Source organism: Hakea prostrata, chromosome 4 (assembly GCF_041222555.1).
Source record: "Hakea prostrata isolate BN-2017 chromosome 4, UWA_Hpros_2, whole genome shotgun sequence".
In the NCBI taxonomy this organism is placed as follows: domain Eukaryota; kingdom Viridiplantae; phylum Streptophyta; class Magnoliopsida; order Proteales; family Proteaceae; genus Hakea; species Hakea prostrata.
The window spans coordinates 20,944,756-20,954,216 of NC_142603.1; the positions used below are offsets into that span (position 1 = coordinate 20,944,756).

Genomic DNA, 9,461 nt, shown 5'->3' on the forward strand with positions numbered 1-9,461 from the left:
ATGAAGAAATCAAAGCTAAAGAAATTAATAGTGCATATTAATTTATTGAAAGAAACTATAGAATAGGATCAATGTAAATACCAAAACTTTAGTGGAAGTAGAATGAAAATGCAAAGCTTGGGCAATGAAATTGTACTAGTATAACAAAAGTTTGAACTTAAGGAATATGGCTATATTTTCATTACTTTAAATACTCCTTGTCTATTTAATTCATTAGACTTTCAGTCATTGATGAATGATATTCAAAACTGTAATTATTCATTTGTAAGTATAATAAATATTAATGGATAATATTAACTGATTTGTAACAACTATTATTAATTGATCATATTACTTCAATACACTCAAATAATTATAACGTTCATCTTCTTATTATTACTAGTTGTAACTACATGATTGGTTTATGACAAATCTTTCATTGGACCAATTTGTCCTATTTATCACCTATAAAGCCAATTAGATTTAGTATATTTAGTTAATTCGGTTGTTCAGCAGGGTAGGGCATTTGGTCTAGTGGTATGATTCTTGCTTTGGGTGCAAGAGGTCCCGAGTTCGATTCTCGGAATGCCCCGTCATCCTTCATTATTTTATTTATTTGTTGTACTAATTATTTGTATTACATTTGTAGCACATCTTTCATAGTTGAATTTTTTTTTAAGGGGTTGTATGATAACTATTTCAGCAGACTTAATTTTTTTTTGGGTAAACATAAATATTTATTAAGAAAGCGGTGTTATACACCTAGCTGAGGAAGATCCTGCAACCAGGAAGTAGAATGTGGCCAGAATGTCATGCACTGTGTGGACACAACCTTTCAAGCTAGGGCATCAGCACAAGAATTTGAAACCCTTAGATTTTTTACAAAAGTGCAAACATCAATTGTAGAACCTAAAGCAAATACATCATCTAGGATATCCTTTGTAGCTTGAGATTGAGAGCTGTCCAACCCTAAGAGGTAAGAGATACAAGCTGCATTATCTAAAGCAATCTGAATATGTCGATAACCACGATCAATGGTAGCAAGAATGCTTTCTCGGATAGCTACCACCTCACCAATTTGGATATCCCTGAATTTCCAAGGTTTGAAGCATGCACAAACCAAACCATCTGTTTCCATAATTAAGTAACCAACACCACCATTAATTGAACCATGACAAAGACTTGCATCAGAAAACGCATATGCTTGTAAAGCATAGGTTTGTGGGTTTCTCTGGTTCAAAAGCACTAATTCCGTTGGTTCCACAGAATTAACTTTGTAATACACTATAATAACCACACACTTAATTTTGTGCTCTACGATTTGGGCATGCAAATAGCTAAAATTTTGTATAGTAATTTGGTCTAAAAAGATGTGCTGAAACAACCTATTTGGTACACATATTACTTGTTGGGCACGGACATAGTTTTGAAAAAATGCGGGAAGCACACTTGAGAAAACTTGGGAAAAAACATGACTCAAGGGTAATCGAGTCATTTGACTCTAAAATAATAAAAGTATTAAACTCATCTCCTAATGACAAACTTCATTTCTAACCCTAGCTGTTGCCATCAAATTTCTTTGTGTGCGATAAAAACTTCCTTCATTTTTCCCTACGGCAATCAAACTTTCTTCGAAAAAGAAGAAGACTTGCTCTCAACCTATCTTTTGACCTGCTGTAAAGGAATGATATCATCACTCATCACTCTACACCTCAATCAATTCAAAGAGAAAAATTCTTGCGTTGTTATTATACCTGATGATGGTGTCTATTTGATCGTAACTTCATGTCCCCTCTCAAGTGGTAAACTTGAAGATATCAAGAACAACATCAAATTCACTCTCTTAGGTTGGATGGTTGATGGAATTGTGGTTACAATGTATGATTTAACCCATTTTCTGTCCAAAGCCTTCAACTCTGAGATGTTTGAAGTTGATGGATTTCACTTAGTGGAAGGTGCTGTTTGAAATTGATGGATTCAACACTTAATTTTGTGCTGCTTCACCATCAAATGCAGGAATGAGAAAACTCAGAATCTTATACGCTTTGCTCAAATGTGGAATTACAAGGGACATCTAATCATTTTTCAACCTTGGGATCATAGCATACAAGCTACTATCCTTCCTTTCGCTATGTGATTATGTGGGTTTATATTTTCAAACTACACTAGCGTTTTCATGATCATGATGTGCTCAATTTGATCTTCAACAAGGTGGGATATGTTATTGAATGTCCCAAGGGTTATGGATCTTCCCCATTCATTCTAGCTGCTCGCGTTCTACTACCCATTAACCAAGATCTAACTTCTTCAATTCTGTTTGAAATTTCACCAAATGAGGTTATACAGGTCAAATTTTCTTATGAGTTACGCCCTACTCTCATGTGTTCCTACTGTATCCGCATGGGCCATAAACACTTAGATTGCAAATTTGACAAATGGGCTCCTTCTCAAGCTAGTACTGGAGATGTCCTTTCAACTCATCACACCCATATACCTCTTGCTACAATTCCTCCTAAGCGAAATGGGCACGTAAAGTTGATTACGGATTTGTAGGATGAAGTTTTGATTCGCAGTTTCTGCAATGATCTTTCACTTTATGAAGGTCCTGTCACGAAGTCTAGAGAGGATGCAATCAAACGAAGCTCCCTCAAACTTGCCTTTGTTTATGAAGTCTGCATCCCTCCTCACATTGAAGGATCGCACTCCCCAATTGTTGCCATCATTCAGCCCACAAGATCAACAACTACTATCTTTACAGGCATTCACGATGTGGATATGCACTTTATTATTCACCACCTTAATCCTCCCCATTCGTTGTTGGAATTTACACATGAAGCATCTCCCACTTCATCACTGGAGTATGTAACAATGTACACTCCCCCCTGCTCCTCCTACAACTTTAGTGGATTACATTATCTACTAATGTGGAGCTCGACCTTCAGAACATTTGGGCCTCAACTTTCCCAGCCACTTCGTCCAAAAACAATACAGGCAAGTTGATAGTTACTGAAGACTCTGATAAGTTACCATGTAAATGCAAGCTAGTGCTGCAAGAAATTTTGGAGGGAGACCACAAAAATCAAGAATCAGATTCTGGAAAGAAATGAGATTCGATCAGTATGGCTCTAATTTGTTATTCACTGAGGCAATGATGGCTAGCATAGAAAGGCCATCAGGGAAGAAATGAGAACTCTATCTGTCAGTTGTAGAGGACTAGGTCGACCCTCTATTCAGAAGGAGTTACAGGTCCTCATTCATAATCATAGACCCAACTTTGTCTTCCTTTCCGAGTTAAAGTCTTGCTAGTTTAAATGTTAGTCTATTATGTAAAAAATGGGGTTTTTCTCAGTTTCTTTCAGTCCCGCTTAAAGGTCAAGCAGGTGGTCTTGTTTTCTATTGGAAGGTTAATATAATAGTTGATGTTGTGTGGTCTTCGTCTTGGTGTGTGCATCTTTTATGTGGTGATTCTCCTAATCTGTGGTATTTTTCATTTAAGCGTATGAGTTTGGTTTCTTCTATTCAACATTATCAGTGGCAAACTCTCAATAACCTTGCCTCATTTATTGATCAATCGTAGATCATTGGTGGTGATTAGAATTCTTATCTGGCAACTACTGATCGGTAAGGAGGTCGTCCCATTCCTGATTCCCTTCTACTACCTATGCAACATTTCATGAATGAGTACAATATGCTTTGTCTACCAGTGCTTGGAAATAAGTTCACCTGGACCAATGAGCAAAAAGGCCAAAGAAGAATTGAAGGTTTATTGGATCGATTCATTTGCAATATAGAGTGGTTGTCCTATTTTAAGAACGCACAGGTATCCCATATAGTTGTGACACACTCAGATCATAAAGTTCTCCTATTAGCTATTGAGAATTCAAGTGCATGGATTACTAGACCATTTCGATTTGAGCACTTCTGGACTCATGAAGATACCTATGCAAATCTCTTAAGCCATGCGCGTGATATCCCAGTTTGAGGTTCTCCCTTGTACATGTTCGCAAAAAAGCTTCAATGTCTTACTGCTAAACTAAAGTCTTGGAACAAACACACCGTTCGTAATTTGGACACCAAGGAAGATGCCACGAGAAAAATAATTGCTATCCTTGAACAACTTCCACTTGCAAATCTGCGTTTTGTGTTGAAGCAACAGGCAGATAAATGGCATCAAAAGTCATGCACTAAATGGAAGCTTCAAGGGGATTGAAATACTCGCATCTTCCATCAAAGCACAGTGACTCGAAGAGCGAGGAATAAGATCAAATCTATTACTCAAAATGGTATATCTTATACTAATCACCATGATATAGAAAATGCTTTTGTCTCGCATTTTAAATAGCTGTATACCTCGGCATCACAGAGGCATTAGGACGATTACTTTATTCCCATAAAAAATAGAGTCACCGAAGCTGACAGGCAATGGCTTCTCTCCCCAATCACTAATGAAGAGATAAAAGAGGTTGTTTATGGAGTCAATGGTCTCAATTCCCCTGATCCTCATGTTATCTAGGAATTTTCTACCAACAAGTTTGGGAGGCAATAAGCCCTGAAGTCCAAGCTATGGTCCACCAATTCTTTGATACAGGTACTTTTTCCAGATCACATAATTCTACCTTCATCACCTTGATTCCAAAAATAAATTCTCCAACTCAAGTTGGCGACTTCCGGCCTATCAGCCTATGCAATATGAGCTACAAGATCATATAAAAAATATTGTTCTGCAAGCTCAAACATATTTTGCCTAAGTTGATACCTTTTCAACAAAATGGTTTTGTCAAGGGCAGACACATTCAAGACAACATTCTGATTGCTCATAAAATCATGCACAAAACCATAGCCACAAATGGTGGAATAAAGGATTAGTGGCAGTAAAGTTGGACATGAGTAAAGCTTATGATAGGTTATGATGGAACTTCCTCAAACATTCTCTTCAAGCATACAGATTTTCGGATAGATGGATTGACTAGATCATGTTTTGTGTCACAACGGTCACCTATGTACCTTTGATCAATGGTTCGCCAGCCACTACTATTACTCCTTCCAGAGGTTTAAGGCAAGGGGATCCATTGTCACCCTATCTCTTTGTTCTTTGTTCAAAACTACTAACATTATCTGGAATTACAACTCAAAATAAAAAATTGAAGGGTATCCAATTCTCCAAGGGAGGTGAAAGGCTCTCACACTTAGCATTTGCAGATGATCTCATCTTATTTGGCCAAGCTACTAGACAAGAAACGAGAACTTGTGCACAAGTCATCAAACAATATTGTGACATTTCTGGACAAGAATTAAATGGGAGCAAAATTCAAACCCATTATAGCCCAAGCACATCGGCAACTATGAAACGTGATTATCATTACATTTTCATATCTCTCCTACGTCAGCGGCAGATATATATGTATTTGGGAATTCCACTCTTTTCCAGGAAACTAAAGAAGAAATATTGTGACACGCTCCTTGACAAGGTCAACGCTAGATTGCAGGGTTGGAAATCCAAATACTTGGCGTCCCCAGGAAAAGCAGTACTCATTCAATCTACCCTCGCAACTCTCCCTTCTCACTTTATGTCATGTTTTTGTTTGCCTCTAGCCGTCATTCAGTCATTGGAGAAAACAATGTGAAGCTTCTTCTGGTCCAATGGTAACAAACAACAGGTACACACCATTGATTGGCACACAATTTGTACCCCTAAATCTGCATGAGGGCTGAATTTTTGCAACCTCCTAGCTTTTAACCTCACTCTTCTATCTCATAAGGCATGGGAATTACTTCAGAATCCTCATTCTCTGTGGGGTTGATTAATGCTTAAGAAGTATTGTCATCATTCCTCTTTCCTCAATGTGGCACCATCACCCACGGACTCTTGGACATGGAGATCCATCTTAATGGGGAGAGATTTGCTGCAAAATGGACTATTGTGGCAAGTGGGATATGGTCAACTAATCAACCATTGGATCGATCTAGGATCCCTCAAGCTACTCCAGACTTGGGGTGTTTTCATTTCACTTCCTCTGCCCTTAAGAAGGTATCTCAATTCATTGATATACGCTCTCACTTATGGAACAAAACATTGTTGCATCAATGGTGGACTTCGGAAGTCGTCCAAAGAATCTTGGAGATTCCCTTTCAGTTACACAGCACGCAGACATATAGATCTGGCACTGGACCACTTCAGGGACTTTCTCAGTTAGATCCGCATACAAGTTGGCTATTACCTCTTCCGTTTCCTCTATCTCCTAGACGAACATTTGGAGACGCTTTTGGAATGTACTGCTGCTACCTCGTGTACAACATTTCCTTTGGAAAGTCCAACATAAAAAATTGCCTATTGCTTCTTTACTAGAACAGAGAGGCTGCACATGTCCCACTTGTTGTCTCCATTGTGGCGTAGAACACGCAACCCCAGACCACATATTTATCACATGTCCTCTTGCTCATGCCGTCTGGGAAGCTTTACACTTCCCTATCTTGGAACAACAAGGTAATCTGGTGGACAAAGTCATATGTTTACTCAACCAATGACATGATGACCCACGGGCAGAACGACCCATTACCACTCTCACAACTCTTTGGCTTTTGTGGAAAATGTACACAAGTCTTTTTGACACTCAAGAACATCCTTTAATAGCACAAGTATCTTTTCAAATTCGGAAAGGTCTTCAATTTTATAGTCAAGGGTAACAGACTATCCTGCCACATTGTCCACTCCATCCTATATTAAATGGGAACCACCAATTCCCTCTTGCATCAAATTAAATGTGGATGGTTCCTTGTTTAAGGACCATAGCGCCGCTGGTTTTGGAGACATTGCTTGGGATCATAGGGGCAATATGATCTCTTGCTTTGGTCAAGGAACTGACTCTCATGACATTCTCACCATTGAAGCCCTATCACTGCATTAAGCCTTGTTGTGGGCTTGTGATTTTCACTTGTCAGACCTTCAAGTAGAAACAGACAATCAAACTTTATTTTACATATTGCAACACTGTCCACATGAAGCACCGTGGAAGATATTCCCTATCATCTCGGACATTCTAGAACTTAAGACTATTTGCCTCTCTCACATTCAAACATATTTATCGCGAGGCTAATATGGTAGTTGATGTGCTAGCGAAGGAAAGTGCCCTTTCACAAGATGCCTTCCTAACTATCACCTTCCCCCCCCCCCTTCACCTCCACTAGCCTTAATTGTCTGAACAAATAGGTTTAGGCTGTAATAGGGGATTCTCCCTTTAAATAAATAAACTCTATTCTATCAAATAAAAAGAATACAACTTCTCTATGGTCTTTCTCTATGCACATGCCTCTGCCACATCGATTGTTCCTCTTACCTCCAAATCCATCATTACATCCTGTCCATACAGGTCCAAGACAAGGAAAACATACCAAAACATTAGTACACAAGAAAATTCAAAAAAGCTGATGATTGTGATGTTGGGCTTTCTCTTTTTCCAAACAACTTACATCATACCCATTTGGATTATCCATAGGGCAGAACAATGCAGAATTCAAAGCAACTAGAAAGCTATGGTAATCAAGAACATCAACAGTGAACACAACCAGTCTCTCTTCCTCCAACCTTTTCATTTTCTCTGATTTCGTTTACTATTCTGTCTTCCCTAATACAAAATCGCTAACACCCATCCTTCAAACTTCATGAGTAGACCCAAAAGAATAAAAAATTCAACCTTAGAACAGAGGAAAAGGCAAAATCTATATTACCATTACTTTGGATGGCTTGCATGTATCCTATAACCTGTACTCAACAGCCCTTTTAGAATCCATAAGCAAGCATATGAAGAAGCATCAAGAATGCTTTTGTTGCGTTTGCTTCCTATTCCCTATAAATTGTTTATCTATCTCAAAACTTGTGAACTAAAGAAATTCTTTATGGGGTTGAGCAGGGGTTGTTGGATGTAGTTCACGCTTCCATCTACCACTCTCCTAGCATGATGAGTTGGGTGATTAAATGCTAAATTATTTCTTGTGGCCAAGGTTAGCTCCCTCTTCCCATACTCCTATTACATTACACTATTTCATATGTAATCTTCTATCTGCCCACGTATGTGGGATTGGTCGAAGTTTCTTCCATTGGAAAACAACTTTTGCTTAGTTTAGGGCTATGGTGGTCAGAGGAGGGTTTTGGGACCTGGGATGTTGATGAATGGGAGATTCGTTATCTCAAGTATATGACACACTTCACTATCTCTTAAAACAGAATTTAGAGATTTGATAATCAAGGGACCCATTTGAAACCTATCAAGAAAATTGGGCAGCAACTAGATTTATCATTTGTCTTTTATCCGAAAAAAAAAAAAAAAAAAAAAAAAAGAAGCAAAAGCAAAAGGAAGTAAAGAGAAGAAGAAGAAGAAACTCTCTTGCTTTCGTTGAGAGTTGAACTCAAGACCTCCCGCTTACTAAACGGGTGCTCTAACCAACTGAGCTACGAAAGCTAGATGTCACAATTTGGTATTATTCAGTAGAGGTTGTTGTTCATCTGCATAACGTTCAGAGACTAAAAGAGAGGCTACTCCGTAGGGGTGTCAACGGTTTGGGTTGGGCCAGTTTTGGGCTGGTGCGGTTTGGGTTCGGGCTGACTAACCGTTTAGAATTGAGTTTACTAACGGTTTGGGTTCGGGTTTAGTAGCGGTATGTTTTGAGTACCTTGTTGATGTGTGGAATTTATCAAGATCATGTGAACATATATAATCATTAAGCATAACATACAAAAAGCAATGAAGTATTTCCCTAATCTCTCTTAATTCTTTCTCTGTCTTCTTCTTCTTCAACTGTTGCTCTACAACACATTTTCAATAGAACTTCAAATATTGGAAATAAGACACATGCAAATACCGTCACTGGTGTAAAATTTGTGACATTGGGTATATCTTTGAATGCTACCAATCCCAGCATTGCAAACCAAATGATCCATTGGAAAAATCAAAGCATTTGAAATGTCACAAACTAAAACAGAGCACCAAAGTTGCAAATTCAAAGAAGTTAGATTGAATATCATAAGCTTCATTTCCTATAGCAATCCACCAGGAAGCACAAAGAGAGAACAGAGACGATGATCAAACCTTTCACTGGATGGATTTCTATTTTGATAGTGTGTGTAGTTATAGTTCCTACTTAATCATGATATTAAAAATGATTTTTTGCTGAAGTTTCGATGATAATTTGTCAAGGAGTGTGACGAAGAGATGTTATATTTTACTAAGCCACCCAAATCATATAATGCACTGCTATAATTTGATAGATTACAATTTCATTGTTTGAAAAACTAAAGTACGTATCTGCTGAAATTCCAGTTTCAGTGGGCTTGGCAACAATCAAAAAAGTCTTTGGCCGTTAGAAAAGTAGCTGAAATCCCTATTTGGGGTTGCCAATAAAATCAAGCTTGCCTACACATATAATCATCTTGGGGGTTTTCCTTTCTTTTACATTTAAATTTATTTTATTTTATTTACTTATAATGG

General features: G+C 38.0%; 2 non-coding genes across 2 annotated transcripts; one reads left to right on the forward strand and one right to left on the reverse strand.

Moving 5' to 3' along the window:
- The first annotated feature begins 499 nt into the window (after positions 1 to 499).
- Positions 500 to 571, forward strand: TRNAP-UGG (transfer RNA proline (anticodon UGG)). The gene has a single exon. It is a non-coding gene; the product is annotated as a tRNA-Pro (tRNA).
- Positions 572 to 8,361: 7,790 nt separating this feature from the next.
- Positions 8,362 to 8,435, reverse strand: TRNAT-AGU (transfer RNA threonine (anticodon AGU)). The gene has a single exon. It is a non-coding gene; the product is annotated as a tRNA-Thr (tRNA).
- Positions 8,436 to 9,461: the final 1,026 nt, after the last annotated feature.